Source organism: Erythrolamprus reginae, chromosome 3 (assembly GCF_031021105.1).
Source record: "Erythrolamprus reginae isolate rEryReg1 chromosome 3, rEryReg1.hap1, whole genome shotgun sequence".
In the NCBI taxonomy this organism is placed as follows: domain Eukaryota; kingdom Metazoa; phylum Chordata; class Lepidosauria; order Squamata; family Dipsadidae; genus Erythrolamprus; species Erythrolamprus reginae.
In genome coordinates, this window is record NC_091952.1 from 124,883,886 (window position 1) to 124,898,874 (window position 14,989).

Consider the following 14,989-nt stretch of genomic DNA (forward strand, 5'->3'; position numbering starts at 1 on the left):
TTAATGAAAGGTGCCATGTCCTGGGGTCCTGCGACCTTCTGACAAGCAGACAGTGGGGAAGCAGGAATCAATTGCCATGATTCACTTAACAGTTGTGGCATAAATGGTGGTAAAATGGGAGAACAACTATCTCACAGCCAAAGAAATTTTGGGTTCAACTATGGTCGTAAGACATGGTCTACGGGTATTAGCAATTGCCTTACATAGAGCCCTATGCAGGGGTGAAATTCAAAAATTTCCCCTACTGGTTCTGTGGGCGTGGCTTGGTGGGCGTGGCAGGGAAAGGATACTGCAGAATCTCCATTACTTCCCCACTCCTGGGGGAAGGATATGGCACAATATATTGTGAGTCTTCGGAGAGGGGTGGCATATAAATGCAAGAAAAACAGAGTCTGTTTTAGAGTGAGGGGCATATAAATACAATAAATAAATAAATAGAAGTTCAAATAATAAATAAATAAAAATAAAATCCTCATTCCCACCCCACTCTGGGGCCACCCAAAGGTGGCATTTGCCGGTTCTCCCAACGACTCAAATTTTCCACTACTGGTTCTTCAAAATCTGTCAAAACCTGCTGAATTTCACCCCTGGCCCTATAGTTGTCTGATCAGAGTCATAAGTGTAAAAAACGTGATTATCTCCAAATGTTTGGGGCACTCCTTTGCTATTCACTGTTGGGAGACACATGCGGAGAGACAACAGATTGCAGAAATTTCAACCGTGATTGGCAGAGGATTTCCAGGCTGTCAGAGATAGAGGTCATTCACCTCTTCTGGCTAAACCAGCAGTGTTCTGCCTGCAAAAGATGTGATCATTTTCAGAACAGTAGTAAACATGGCAATGGGATGAGCCAGATTTAATAGTTCTCCTTGCAGGTCTCATGAAACTGGAGCACACATATAGAGTAGTAATCTATCCAAGTGAAGATCTACATTTGAGTAGTCCAGGGGTAGGCAAAGTTGGCTCTTCTATGACATGTGGACTTCAACTCCCAGAATTCCTAGTATGATTGGCTCAGGAATTCTGGGAGTTGAAGTCCACAAGTCATAGAAGAACCAACTTTGCCTACCCCTGGACTAGGCCATCATTGATGGACATTTCAGGAAGAACGCTTTTTAATGTATTATGCAGGAGATGTTTGCCTCCATTGGTCTCTACATCTGAAGGATGAAGCCATGATTCCAAAGGCTTTTTCTATGCCGCTGGTGCTGAGATTAGATCTATACATCTGAATTCCGCATACATTAGCAGAAGAGTTTTAAAGATTGGCCAGTATTAGTTGGACAAACTCAGTTTTGATAAGTTGCTGGTTATAGAGGGATCAATATGTGCTGGAAGGAAAGACAGAAATAGGTCTCCTCACATGGCTTTGACGGGATTTAAGCCTGTCATTCTAATATATATTTTATATATTTATATTTATTAGATTTGTATGCCGGCCTTCTCCGAGGACTTGGGGTGGCTCACAGCATATAATATAACAATACAGTACAAGGGCAAATCTAATTAAATTTAAAATTACAATCTAAAAATCCAATATCTAAAAACAATTGTATCAATTCAATCATACAACTTATATCTCATTTCGTTGACCAGGGGGCTGAGACCTAGTTGCCCCAAGCCTGGCAACATAGATGAGTCTTAAGACTCTTGCGGAAGGCAAGGAGGGTGGGGGCAATACAAATCTCTGGGGGGGGAGCAGATTCCAGAGGGTCGGGGCCCCCACAGAGAAGGCTCTTCCCCTAGGCCCCGCCAAGCAACATTATCTGACTGACGGGACCTGGAGAAGTGCAACTCTGTGGGATCTAATAATTTAATATCAGAAAGGATTAACTATGTGAAATATATCAGCGAAGCAAGAAATAAGTCCATTCATTTCAGTTGTTCATTAAAGTCTCAAACATTAAGCCAAAACTCCCAAATAGTTATCTTTGATCCAATCTCTAATTAACTTGACTCACTCTGAGCTGGCAGGAAGCCCAAATGTCAAAATTTCATTTTAGTTTGTAATTCACATAAATAATCCAAAAGCCAAATCCAAACAGTCATTGCTCACATTAGAAAGTTGACTTCTGCACTCACTCATCACAAGACTAACCTTTAAATATCCAAAAGGTGTGGCCAAGTGTTCTAGAGATCTATTCACACAGAGACCTCCTCCTGCTCAGCAAACTCATGCCTTCTGACACTTCTGCGTACTCTGGCATCAACAAGAGGCTCATACTCTTCTCCTGAGTCACTCAGGAGGTGCAACAGGGCCTGGTTGGCTTTCAACTTCTGGCCCCACATCCTCTGCGACATCCTTGCTATCAGACTTGGGTGCCAAGTACACTGGCCTAGGATACCAAACCATACCCGTCTCTCAATCTTCAGAATCTGTGGTCAGCTGCTCAGGAAACAGATAGGCCACAACAGGTGGAATGCTGTATTCCCCCCACCCACCCCACAAAATCTATAATGCTGTCCAGGGAATGGGGAAAAACTTCTAACCCCTATTTGATGCCAGTTTTTATTAAAAGAGTTCTGTCCTTATTTTGCTCAACATTATAAAAATGTAATCTATTTCTTCTTTTTTGCTGCTGCTGGGAAAACTTCTAACAAGATAATTTGGAAATCAAAAAGTTAAATTAGAATACATATTGTAAATACATAATACATCAGGGGGAAAAATACGTTTGTAGAAGACTCTATTCTGTTCTGTCCATATTGTAAATACATTATACACCAGGAGAAAAAAAACATAAGCTTGTAATGACCTCTTTTGAAAGAAATATCTATAAGTGACATGTGTACACTTCTGATTGTTCATAGAATTGGCTTGCTCTGTTGTACTCTACAATGCTATTATAACATTGTTGATTTATTCTGGAAGGCTTGAATAGAAGAAGAGGAAATGGTTTCATTTTAGAAATTTTTGGAATTTTAATTTAATTTTAATTTTAAATGAATATTCCAAAACAGTGGTGTTCAACTCTGGCAACTTTGAGACCTGTGGACCAGAGGTGGGTTCTAGACCAGTTTGTCCAAACCGGTAGTGACCCACGAGTTACGTCACAATGATGCCACGGAACCAGTTCAGTCAGTGCCAGTCTGCGGGTGCCACCATCTTTTTTTAAAACTTTTTTTGAATTTTTAATTTTTTCTTCTTCTGAGCATATGCAGAACCCAAATTTCCAGCACTGCGCAGGCATTGCCACCTTGTTTACAGCTTTTTTTTGGGTGGTGGTGGTGGCATATAATATGGGAAGAAGCGAACTGAGAGGGAAATAAGTTAGCGCTAAAGTCCACAAGCCTTAAAAGTTGCCAAGCTTGGATAGCCCTGTTCTAAAGCAATGCTCTCTGTTTGGATTGGGTGTTTTATTGTCAAAATTTAGTCCCTCGCCTCATGAGCTGAACATAAGCAATAGCTAAGCAAAATAAACAAATCCACCCAGCACTCTATTTCTCAAATCACTCTTTTAGTGAATGTTTGAGAGACATACCACGCGACACATCTGGCGCAAGCCAAACATATTCAGTCAGTTGGATTGACAAGTTAATATTTGCCCATGAAATTATGGAGAGGCTTTACGAAGTACTCAAACTAGGGGGGGAAAACCTCCATCAGCTGGCTGGCAGCTTTCAATCAAAGTTAGATCTGAGCCCAGGTGCCTGAACAATAAATATAAACTTGGACTTCCTGGGCAAAGTTTGGCTCCTTAAACATTTAAGGCGCCCTTAAAGCTTCATGTCTCATTTTCTTTGAACTTTGTCCTTCTTCCTGAATTTGCTTTACCATCTGTTCCATTCAATAATCTGCTCTGCGCTAAGGTTGCAGAAACTCTTGGACTCAGTGGTTCTGAAGCTGCTGCTTTGAACTAGACTTGAAGAATGAATGCATTTGCTGGCATGGACGAAGCAACTTTTATGGATAAGAGCATCTCTCTCTCCCGCCCTCCCTGCCTCCCCCTTCCCCCTCCCTCCCATCTTCTACCGGTCATCTCTCATTTTCTATCTCTGTCTGTCTGTCTGTCTGTCTGTCTGTCTGTCTGTCTGTCTGTCTGTCTGTCTGTCTGTCTGTCTGTCTGTCTATCTATCTATCTATCTATCTATCTATCCATCATCTCTTTCTCTCTGTGTCTCCCTCCCTCCCTCCAATCTTCTACCTGTCATCTCTCTCTCATTTTCTCTGTCTGTCTGTCTGTCTGTCTATCGTCTCTTTATCTCTCCTTCCCTCTCTCTCTCTCTATTTCTTCCTTCCTTCCTTTCTTCTTCTATCCCATCCACCCATTATCTATCTACCTGTCTGTCTGTCTGTCTGCCATCCATATCTATCTATCTATCTATCTATCTATCTATCTATCTATCTATCTATCTATCTATCTATCTATCTATCTATCTATCTATCTATCTATCTATCTCTATCTATCTATCTATCTATCTATCTATCTATCTATCTATCTATCATTGTCTATCGATATCTGCCTGTCTGCCCATCTATCTATCTAATCTACCTACACTTTCACACATCTACCAAATTACTTCATGGTGCTGGATTAGCAATTATTTGCATGTTTCAGAAACTCTCCTCAACATATTTTGGGCAATTATGTAAAGTTCCTGACTACCAGCTACTCTCTTTGGATGATAGCTGAATCCATCTCAGCTATGAAGTAAACCATCTAACCATGCCAGTAGAAGAGCAGGACAAAAGACAAGGGTTTTGGGTTGCTTTAATCTTTGGACTCCTAGCAACTCCTATTCCCTGTAGTTTTTTTGGCAAGAAAGTGGTTGGTCATTGCCTGCTTTCAAGGGCTAAGGGAGAATAACTGGCCTAAAGTTACCCCTCTGGCACTATGGACCAGAATTCATGATTTCCTAATTTCTCACCTGATGCTTTCACTACTACACAAAACTGACTCTCTCCAATATGTACCTCTACTTACGAACTTAATTCATTCCATGACCAGGCTTTTAAGTAGAAAAGTTTGTAAGAAGCAATTGTTCCCATAGGAATCAATGTAAAAGCAAATAATATGTGCAATTGGGGAAACCACAGGGAGGGTGAGGCCCTGTTTCCTCCCAGGAGATTCGTAGAGAGGCCCCATGGAGGCTTCTCCCCACCTTTTCTGGCCTTATTTCCTCCCAGGAGATTCCTAGAGAGGCCCCACAGAGGCTTCTCCCTGCCTTGTTCGGTTACAGATTCAGAGGCTCAGGTTTGTAAGTGGAAAATGGTTCTTGAAAAGAGGCAAAAAATCTTGAACACCCAGTTCTTATCTAGAAAAGTCCATAAGTAGAGGCATTCGTAGGTAGAGGTACCACTGTATTTAGTATTAATTGTATAAATATAAACTTTTGCTATAATATTCCAGGAATGCTTCAGGAGCTTCAGCTATTCGAACCCAATATTTGTAGATTGTGTGAACTCTTGACTTTAGGAGTGTTGGTGAACCTTCCATGCCATTAAACTTATGGTATGTCCAATGTTCCTATCAACAGCTTCCTGTATGTCCAAAAGGAAGCACCACACTGAATTCTGGGAGTTGAAGTCCACGAGTCCAAGTTGCCAAGTTTGAAGACTTCTGATGTAGTTTAATCAGTAAATATGTGGTACATATGCTTAGTATGATTTAATATTAATGTAAATTAACAAATATTAACAATGAAAAGTATGCTTACATTAACAAATATATCCTTAATAAACATACATAAACAAAGAAATATGAATATTAAAGTATGGCATACTATCCTAAAGTGCTGGATGACAACTCCTATCAGCTCTAATCAGCACACCCGGTATAGGGGTTCCGTCAGGTATGCGGTTGGGGAAAGCAGCTCTTTTGTAACACCAATATTTGCACACTCTTAACCTGAAAGCTGTGTTTTGCCCACTGCAAGGCAGGTTGATTGCTACATTCTCTTTGAGTAAAAAACCACTTCAACTGGTTTATCAGTAACGGACAATCTTGTCAGTCGTTTCTCCTTCCCAGTTTCTCTGCCATTCTGTTGTTTTTTATTTTCTTGTTTTCCTTGCAGATAAGAGAGAATCCAACTGTAAAACATGACGCAGAAGATCGTGGTAAAGCAAGGATTTACCCTGGCTTATTAGTTGGGTTGTTTTGAGCCCCCTCTGTGCTTCTAAAGGCAGCGTGCTTTCAAAGTCCAACTAATCCTCAGCAGATGCATAATTGAGTATTACAATTCTTTTATTTGTACCCACAACGCAACTGGGCTTCCTTAAAATCAGTGGGAATAAAGTTGTTTAAATCCCTACTTTTCAATCTGTTGAGATGCATTAATAGCTCCCTTGGAAAGTAGTGAGATTTCAACCTTGTTTCTAGTTCTCCCCTTTTTGTAAGGGAGCAGAGTTCCATGCCAAATAAAACTACACGATAAATAGTAACCTGATCCTACGCAGCTTCTGCTCCGGCAATCTCACACTACTCACCAGAGCCTACAAAACGTTTGCCAGACCCATCCTTGAATACAGCTCATCTGTCTGGAACCCATACCACATCTCGGACATCAACACCCTCGAAAATGTCCAAAGATACCTCACCAGAAGAGCCCTTCCCTCCTCCACTCGAAACAGAATGCCCTATGAAACTAGACTCACTATCCTGGGTCTAGAAAGCTTAGAACTACAATGCCTAAAACACGATCTAAGTATTGCCCACAAGATCATATGCTGCAACGTTCTACCTGTCAATGACTACTTCAGCTTCAATCGCAACAACACAAGAGCACACAACAGATTCAAACTTAATATTAACTGCTCCAAACTTGACTGTAAAAAATATGACTTCAGCAATCCAGTTGTCGAAGCGTGGAACTCATTACCTGACTCAGTAGTGTCAACCCCTAACCCACAACATTTTTCCCTTAGACTATCCACGATTGACCTCTCCAGGTTCCTAAGAGGTCAGTAAGGGGCATACATAAGTGCACTAGTGTGCCTTCCGTCCCCTGTCCAGTTGTCTTTCCTTTATCTCCTTTATCTTTTCTTCCTTTCATATATCTTCTCCTCTATTTTTATATCTTTTCTCCTATCCTTTTCTTTATATATATTACTACTTGTCTATTCGCTTCAGTGTGTATTGTGTATTGGACAAAATAAATAAATAAAAATAAATAAAAATAGAAAGTCAATGGATAGATGACAGGTATTCTTATTGAAAAAAAGCAGTAAGGCATAATCATAAAGGATTACTTGGGAAAATACATATACAAGGATAAAATATACGTTAAGGTAAAGAAAAGTATAGGTAGTTTAGTTTTGCTTTACAGTTGTTTTAACAATGTTAATTTGTTTATTATTTTAGCTCTCTTAAATATTTTGAAGTATGTAATAAATAAAATCTAGACTTTACAATGGGGGGGGGCATAGCCTGCATGATAAATCATTGAAGTTTATATGAAATTATTTTGTTAATGGAAAAAAAGCATGTACTAATTTATATACTTGAGACAAATTATAGTCTAGTGTATAATTAATATAATATAAATATAGTGATTTTAATGCTAATATATATTTTAAAAAGAATAACTTTATTGTCACTTTGAATGTACATTAATTGACATATGTACATTAAAATGAAATTTTGTTGCGAAAAAACCCCACTACATGATAAAAATAGTCTATCAAAAATTTAGTTTTTCAACAAGGTGACACCCCTTGGTATTTTATTAATTTATTTATTACAGTTTTATGCTGCCCATTTCCCCTGCAAGGTGACTCTTGATGGCCTGCAGTAAATATTGTTTGAACAGTTTGGGGAAAAAATGACATACAGAAACTCATCATTTTCATAATCCACTGAAAATTGCAGGCAGCTTAGAACCGTTCTGAATTCTCTCCCTCAAAATAGCAACAGTACATGGGGTAACCCCTATGTCATTAAGATCAGCTGGGGGAAAAATGGGACTTTTGTTCTCTAATTCTGACTCCACTGTGGCACAAAGACTGCTCCAGCTAGTTCCTCCTTTTAAGTCAGTATCAGCTCCTTAATAATAAGCAGGAATTATGGCTCTTTCTGTGACGAGGTATAACAGTTTAAGGTTCTCCCTTATTTTGATTTGTTTTTATACTCGGTGAAAGATTTGTATGATGATGTCAAGTTGTCAAGCAAATGTTAGAAGTATCACTTAACTGCCCCTTCCCATTCTTATAAATGCTAATTTGGTTCATTTATTTACCGTATTTTTCTGTGCATAAGACACACCTGGCATAAGCCAGTGAAAGTGGTCCCAGTGGTACTTGGCACGCTGGGCACAGTGCCAAAGGATCTCAGCGGACATTTGAAAACCATCGGAATTGACAAAATCTCCACCTGTCAATTGCAAAAGGCCGCTTTACTGGGATCGGCAAACATAATTTGCCGCTACATCACGCAGTCCTATGTGCTTGGGAAGTGCTCGACTGGTGATGAAATACGAAATCCAGCATAGTGATCTTGTTTGCTGTGTTGTATTTACATAATAATAATAATAATAATAATAATAATAATAATAATAATAATAATAATAACAACAACAACAACAACAACAACTTTCACAAGATGTAGCTCCTCTCAATAATGCATTCTCTAAACAATTTCAGATTTACCACAGAAGGTTGAATCCCATTTTTCAAATTTCTAAATAGAAGCTGAAAATAACCTGTTTTAAATCTGAGTGCTGCTCTCAGTGAATGTACAATAAGCTGCGGAGCAGAACAATGTTCTGGTTCTATTTGGCAGTTTCCAGGATCTACATTTTATAGGTTCGTTTCAAAATATCCTCTCTTTTTTTTCTTCCCGCACAAGAATGGCCTTGGATCTTGATAATTTGGCATCATACAGTTAAAAATGGTTGGGCTGCACTGAATCAGTGACATCCTTGTAGGCCCTCCCAATGTTATAATACACTTCCTTTTAAAATCATCTGATCCTCTTTCTCTATGTGTTTTTTGTACTTTGAATATTCCATCCAGATGCTAGTTATGACATATCTAAATATATCCAAAGTACTCACTCAACTGTTTCAACTCCTACCCTCAAAACATCACTACGGAGCATTGCACACCAAGACAACTAGACACAAGAACAGTTTTTCCCAAACACCATCACTCTGCTGAACAAATAATTCCCTCAACACTGTCAACACTGTCAAGTCTGCACTACTATTTCTACTAGTTTTTTCTCATCATTCCTTTCACCCATTTCCTCCCACCTACGACTGTATGACTGTAACTTGTTGCTTGTATCCTTAAGATTTTTATTAACATTGATTGTCTCCTCATTGCTTATTTGACCCCTATGACAATCATTAAGTGTGGTACCTCATGATACTTGACAAATGTACCTTTTTCTTTTACGTACACGGAGAGCATATGCACCAAAGACCAATTCCTTGTGTGTCCAACCACATTTGGCCAATAAAGAATTCCTATTCTATTCTATTCTGTTTTGTTTTATTCTGTTCTGTTCTGTTCTATTCTATTCTATTCTATTCTATTCCATTCCATTCCATTGCACTCCACTCCACTGCACTCCACTCCACTCTAGTCTACTCTATTAAGACGTTGTATGGTGTCGTTGATATCTTTTCAAATTAAAAGGGCCTTTTTTTTCTTTTTTCTTTTTCTTTCTTCATACCTGTGGTGTGTGGTATTCTTCCATGGAAAGATTCCTTGCAGTTTGATGAGCCAAGTGCCAGTTGCTGCTGTAACTCTTCTGAAATCAGAAATGTTGCACCATCGATGAATATGGCCCAATGTTTTCCTCTTGTGAGTGGAAGTTCTTAACTTCCCCTGAAATATGTGCTTTTGGAATTAAAAAAAGAGAGAGCAGATATTGTACATTATCTACCCCCACTACTGGAATATTCCAATTAAGGTGATTAAAGCAACTAAGATGATTAAAGGTCTTCGTATCTAAAACATTTGATGAAAGGTTGTAAGTTTTGGGTTTAACTGATCTAGAGAAAAGAAGGACTAGCGGAGACATGATAGCAGTATCCCAGTATCTGCACACTGGAATACTGCAGCACTACATACAAGTAGGAGAGGATTAACCTATTTTTCTAAGGCACCAGAGGGCAGGACAAGAAACAATGGATGGAAACTAGTCAAGGAGAGAAGCAACCTGGAATGAAGGAGGAACTTCCTAACAGTGAGGACTATTAACCAGTGGAACAGTTTGATTCCAGAATGTTGTGGATGCTTCATCACTGAGGTTTTTGAACAAGACGCTAGACAGCCACTTGTCTGAAATGGTATAGGGCAGTGTTTCCCAACCTTGGCAAGTTGGAAGATATTTGGACTTCAACTCCCAGAATTCCCCAGCCAGCTAATAATGGCTGGGGAATTCTGGGAGTTGAAGTCCAGATATCTTCAAGTTGCCACGGTTGGGAAACACTGGTATAGGGCAGTGATGGCAAATTTATGGCACAAGTGCCATAAGAGGCACACAGAGCCATATCTGCTGACACGCGAGCTGTTGCCCTAGCTCAGCTCCAACGTGCATGTGTGTGCTGGCAAGCTGATTTTTGGCATGCACAGAGGCTCTGGGAGGGCTCTTTTTGACTCGTGCAGTATACAGGTCCTCAATGGAAGGCAGGTTGGCAGCAATTGTTGTTTCTGCAGTTCTGATTATCCTCTGAAGTCTGTCTTGGTCCTGTTGGGTTGCAGCACCAAACCAGACAGTTATAGAGGTGCAGATGACAGACTCAATGATTCTTCTGTAGAACTGTATCAGCAGCTCCTTGTGCAGCTTGAGCTTCCTGAGCTGGCTCAGAAAGAATATTCTTTGTTGCGCTTTTTTGATGATGTTTTTAATGTTAGGTGACCATTTTAGGTCTTGAGATATGATAGAACCTAGAAATTGGAAGGTCTGTACTGTTGATACTGTGTTGTCTAGCATTGTGAGAGGTGGAAGGATGGAAGGGTTTCTCCTAAAGTCTACCACCATTTCTATGGTTTTGAGTTCTAGATTGTTCTGGTCACACCACAAGGATAGTTGTACAACTTCCCGTCTGTATGCAGATTCATCATTGTCTCGAATGAGTCCGATCACTGTTGTATCATCTGCAAACTTCAGTAATTTAACAGATGGCATCGGACCAGAATATCTCCGGGACCTCCTTCTGCCGCACGAATCCCAGTGACCAGTTAGGTCCTACAGAGTTGGCCTTCTCCGGGTCCCGTCGACTAAACAATGTCGTCTGGCGGGACCCAGGGGAAGAGCCTTCTCTGTGGCGGCCCCGACCCTCTGGAACCAGCTCCCCACGGAGATTAGGATTTCCCCCACCCGCCTTGCCTTTTGTAAACTTCTTAAAACCCACCTCTGCCGTCAGGCATGGGGGAACTGAGACATCTTCCCCAGGCCTACATAGTTTATGTATGATATGTTGTGTGTATGTCTTTTTAAATTATGGGTTTTTAGATTTTTAAATATTAGATTTGTATTGTACATTGTTTTTTACTATTGCTGTGAGCTGCCCCGAGTCTATGGAGAGGGGCGGCATACAAATTGAATAAATAAGTAAGTAAGTAAGTAAGCAAGCAAGCAAGCAAACAAGCAAATAAATAAATAAATAAATAAAATGGATCGTTTGAGATGCAGAAGAGAAAAATGGTGAGAGTACACAGCCTTGGGGGGCACCTGTGCTAATTGTACGTGTATTTTGGAGTATCACATAGCTTTTCAAATTGGTAGAAGGACCTTTTGAGGTTGGTAAATGTGGCAAAGATCTACAAACTGGGTTTATATTCTTGCTCACAGAAGCAAGCGTTAATGAGGGCCTTGGGTTTTGTGATGGACAATGTCCACTGTAGGGGAGCTGGAATGAAGGGCGACAATGGACATTTCACTGGCAAGGAGGGACCACATTTTAGAAAGGGGTAGGAAGATAAGAGGCAGCCTAGTCTGAAAATGGATAGGTGACAAAAGACGAGCATAAGAATCACAACTTTCTAGAATTCCTCAGGGTACATCCATTGAGCTGAGAGGAGTAAGGGTTTAACCCGACAAGATTCTGTCTGTATAAGCAAATTATTTATTTATTTATTTGTTTGTTTGTTTGTTTGTTTGTTCATTTATTTAGTCCAATACATAATACACATTGAAGAGAATAGATATGTAGTAATATAAATTAAAAAAAGAATAGAAGAAAAGATATAAAAGTATAGGTGAACAAATTTGAAAGGTAGAAAAGATAAATAAGATAAGGAGAGACAATTGGACAGGGGACGGAAGGCACACTGGTGCACTTATGCATGCCCCTTACTGACCACTAAGGAACTTGGAGAGGTCAATCGTGGATAGTCTAAGGGAAAAATGTTGGGGGTTAGAGGTTGACCCTACTGAGTCAGGTAATGAGTTCCACGCTTCGACAACTCGGTTGCTGAAGTCATATTTTTTACAGTCAAGTTTGGAGTGATTAATATTAAGTTTGAATCTGTTGCGTACTCTTGTGTTGTTGCGATTGAAGCTGAAGTAGTCATTGACAGGTAGAATGTTGCAGCATATAATCTTGTGGGCAATACTTAGATTGTGTTTTAGGCGTCGTAGTTCTAAGCTTTCAAGACCTAGGATTGATAGTCTGCTTTCGTAGGGTATTCTGTTTCGAGTGGAGGAGTGAAGGGCTCTTCTGGTGAGGTATCTTTGGACATTTTCAAGGGTGTTGATGTCCGAGATGTGGTATGGGTTCCAGACAGATGAACTGTATTCAAGGATGGGTCTGGCAAACGTTTTGTAGGCTCTGGTGAGTAGTGTGAGATTGCCAGAGCAGAAGCTGCGTAGGATCAGGTTAACAATTCTAGAAGCCTTTTCGGCGATATTGTTGCAGTGGATAAATTGTTCTATGTCACTTGCAGGCCCAACAAGCTAAATTTTATACTTCTGCCATTAGTTGCTCTCTTGATTTAATTTTATATCCTCCTTAGTGATTCTCCAATAATTCCTAGTTAGGCGTTGGTCTTTGATTATTGTTTCCTTTCTATAAAAATGCTTCTTGTGCTGAGATCCATAGCACAAGCTTGGGTTTATATTTATTCTATATTCTCATTATGGCATATGTGATAAGGAGGTTTTTAATATCTACATTAACTTTAACTTTATCGTATGATAAATATCCATGCCAGTCAAACCTCAGATTGTGCTCATCTAACTCTAAGGATCTTTTCTTTCTCAAAGTCATTCTTTCACCCAAATACAAAAGCAAGTGGCAAGTACAATTTCAAATCTGGTAAACCCAATCTTTCTCTTTACTTTGCCTTTGGTAAGGAAAACTTTGTACTTAACTTGTGACATTTTCCCCTCTTGCCATACAAATTTAGATATATCTTTTCACCATTGATTGGTATATCGGTAGTCAAAGCAAGTATTATTATTATTATTATTATTATTATTATTATTATTATTATTAATTGGACTTGTATGCCGCCCCTCTCCGCAGACTCGGGGTGGCTAACAACAGTGGTAAAACAACATGAACAATCCAATTAATAAAAACAACTAAAAAACCCTTGTTATAAAAAACCAAACATACACACAAACATACCATGAATAACTTGTAATAGCCTAGGGGGAAAGGATAACTTAACTCCCCCATGCCTGGCGACAAAGGTGTGTCTTAAGTAATTTGCGAAAGACAAGGAGGGTGGGGGCCGTTTTAATCTCTGGGGGGAGTTGGTTCCAGAGGGCCAGGGCCGCCACAGAGAAGGCTCTTCCCCTGGGGCCCGCCAAACGACATTGTTTGGTCGATGGGACCCGGAGAAGGCCAACTCTGTGGGACCTTATCGGCCACTGGGATTTGTGCGGTAGAAGGCGGTTCCGGAGGTATTCTGGCCCAATGCCATGTAGGGCTTTAAAGGTCATTACCAACACTTTGAATTATGACCGGAAACCGATCGGCAGCCAGTGCAGGCCGCGGAGTGTTGCAGAAACGTGGGTGAATCTAGGAAGCCCCACGATAGCTCTCGCGGCCGCATTCTGCACGATCTGAAGTTTCCGAACACTTTTCAAAGGTAGCCCCATGTAGAGAACTTTGCAGTAATCGAACCTCGAGGTGATGAGGGCATGAGTGACTGTGAGCAGTGACTCCCTGTCCAAATAGGGCCGCAACTGGTGCACCAGGCGAATCTGGGCAAACGTATTGTCGAAACAAACAAACATTCTATACAAAAGATTCCTTTTTATCGCAAGAATTCTGCCCAACGGTGACAATTTTAAACCAGGGTAAGCCAGCCTCTGAAAAGGAACACTTTTGATTTCAAAGAAGTATTCTGTGGACAGTCTTTGCTTAGGAATCAGCAGGTTAATTTACTAAGAAATGAAAAAAAAGGAAGAGCTACAAAAAAGATGCTGCTACTCATGTGTTAATTGTCTCAGTTTTGCCCGCAGAAGAAGCTGGTAGGGAGCTTTCATCTTCATTGGTTAGCCACTCAAATTTTAAACCAGAAGCTATTTATTACATGAACTCTGTAGCAACTGGACCTGTGGTTTCTAGTTCCTAGGTAGCAGACAAGATATTTAGCATGTAGAGGACCAGTCTGGTTCTTCGTCAAAGAGCTGGGGAAAACTCTGATTGAACTCATGGAGAGTGCTGTAAGTCAAGGACTGAGTCACACATTGTATTAAGTCATGATTTAAGCCCACTATGATGTTTGAAGGAAGCTGTAGTTTGTAAGTCGTGATGTAAGGCTCTTTGTTTAGTAAGCCAAGACCTAGTACAATTATGATTGTGTAGGCATTTCTGAATGAAATGATCCAATTGTGTAATTTGACATGGGGCAGCTTCTTGGGTTTAAAAAAGATCAACAGAGCATTTTATTTTATTTTATTTTATTTATTTATTAGATTTGTTTGCCGCCCCTCTCCGTAGACTCGGGGCGGCTAACAGCAATAATAAAACAGCGTATGACAAATCTAATATTTAAAATAACTAAAAAACCCTTATTAAAACCAAGCATACACACAAACATACCGTGCATAAATTGTATAGGCCTAGGGGGAAAGGAGTATCTCAG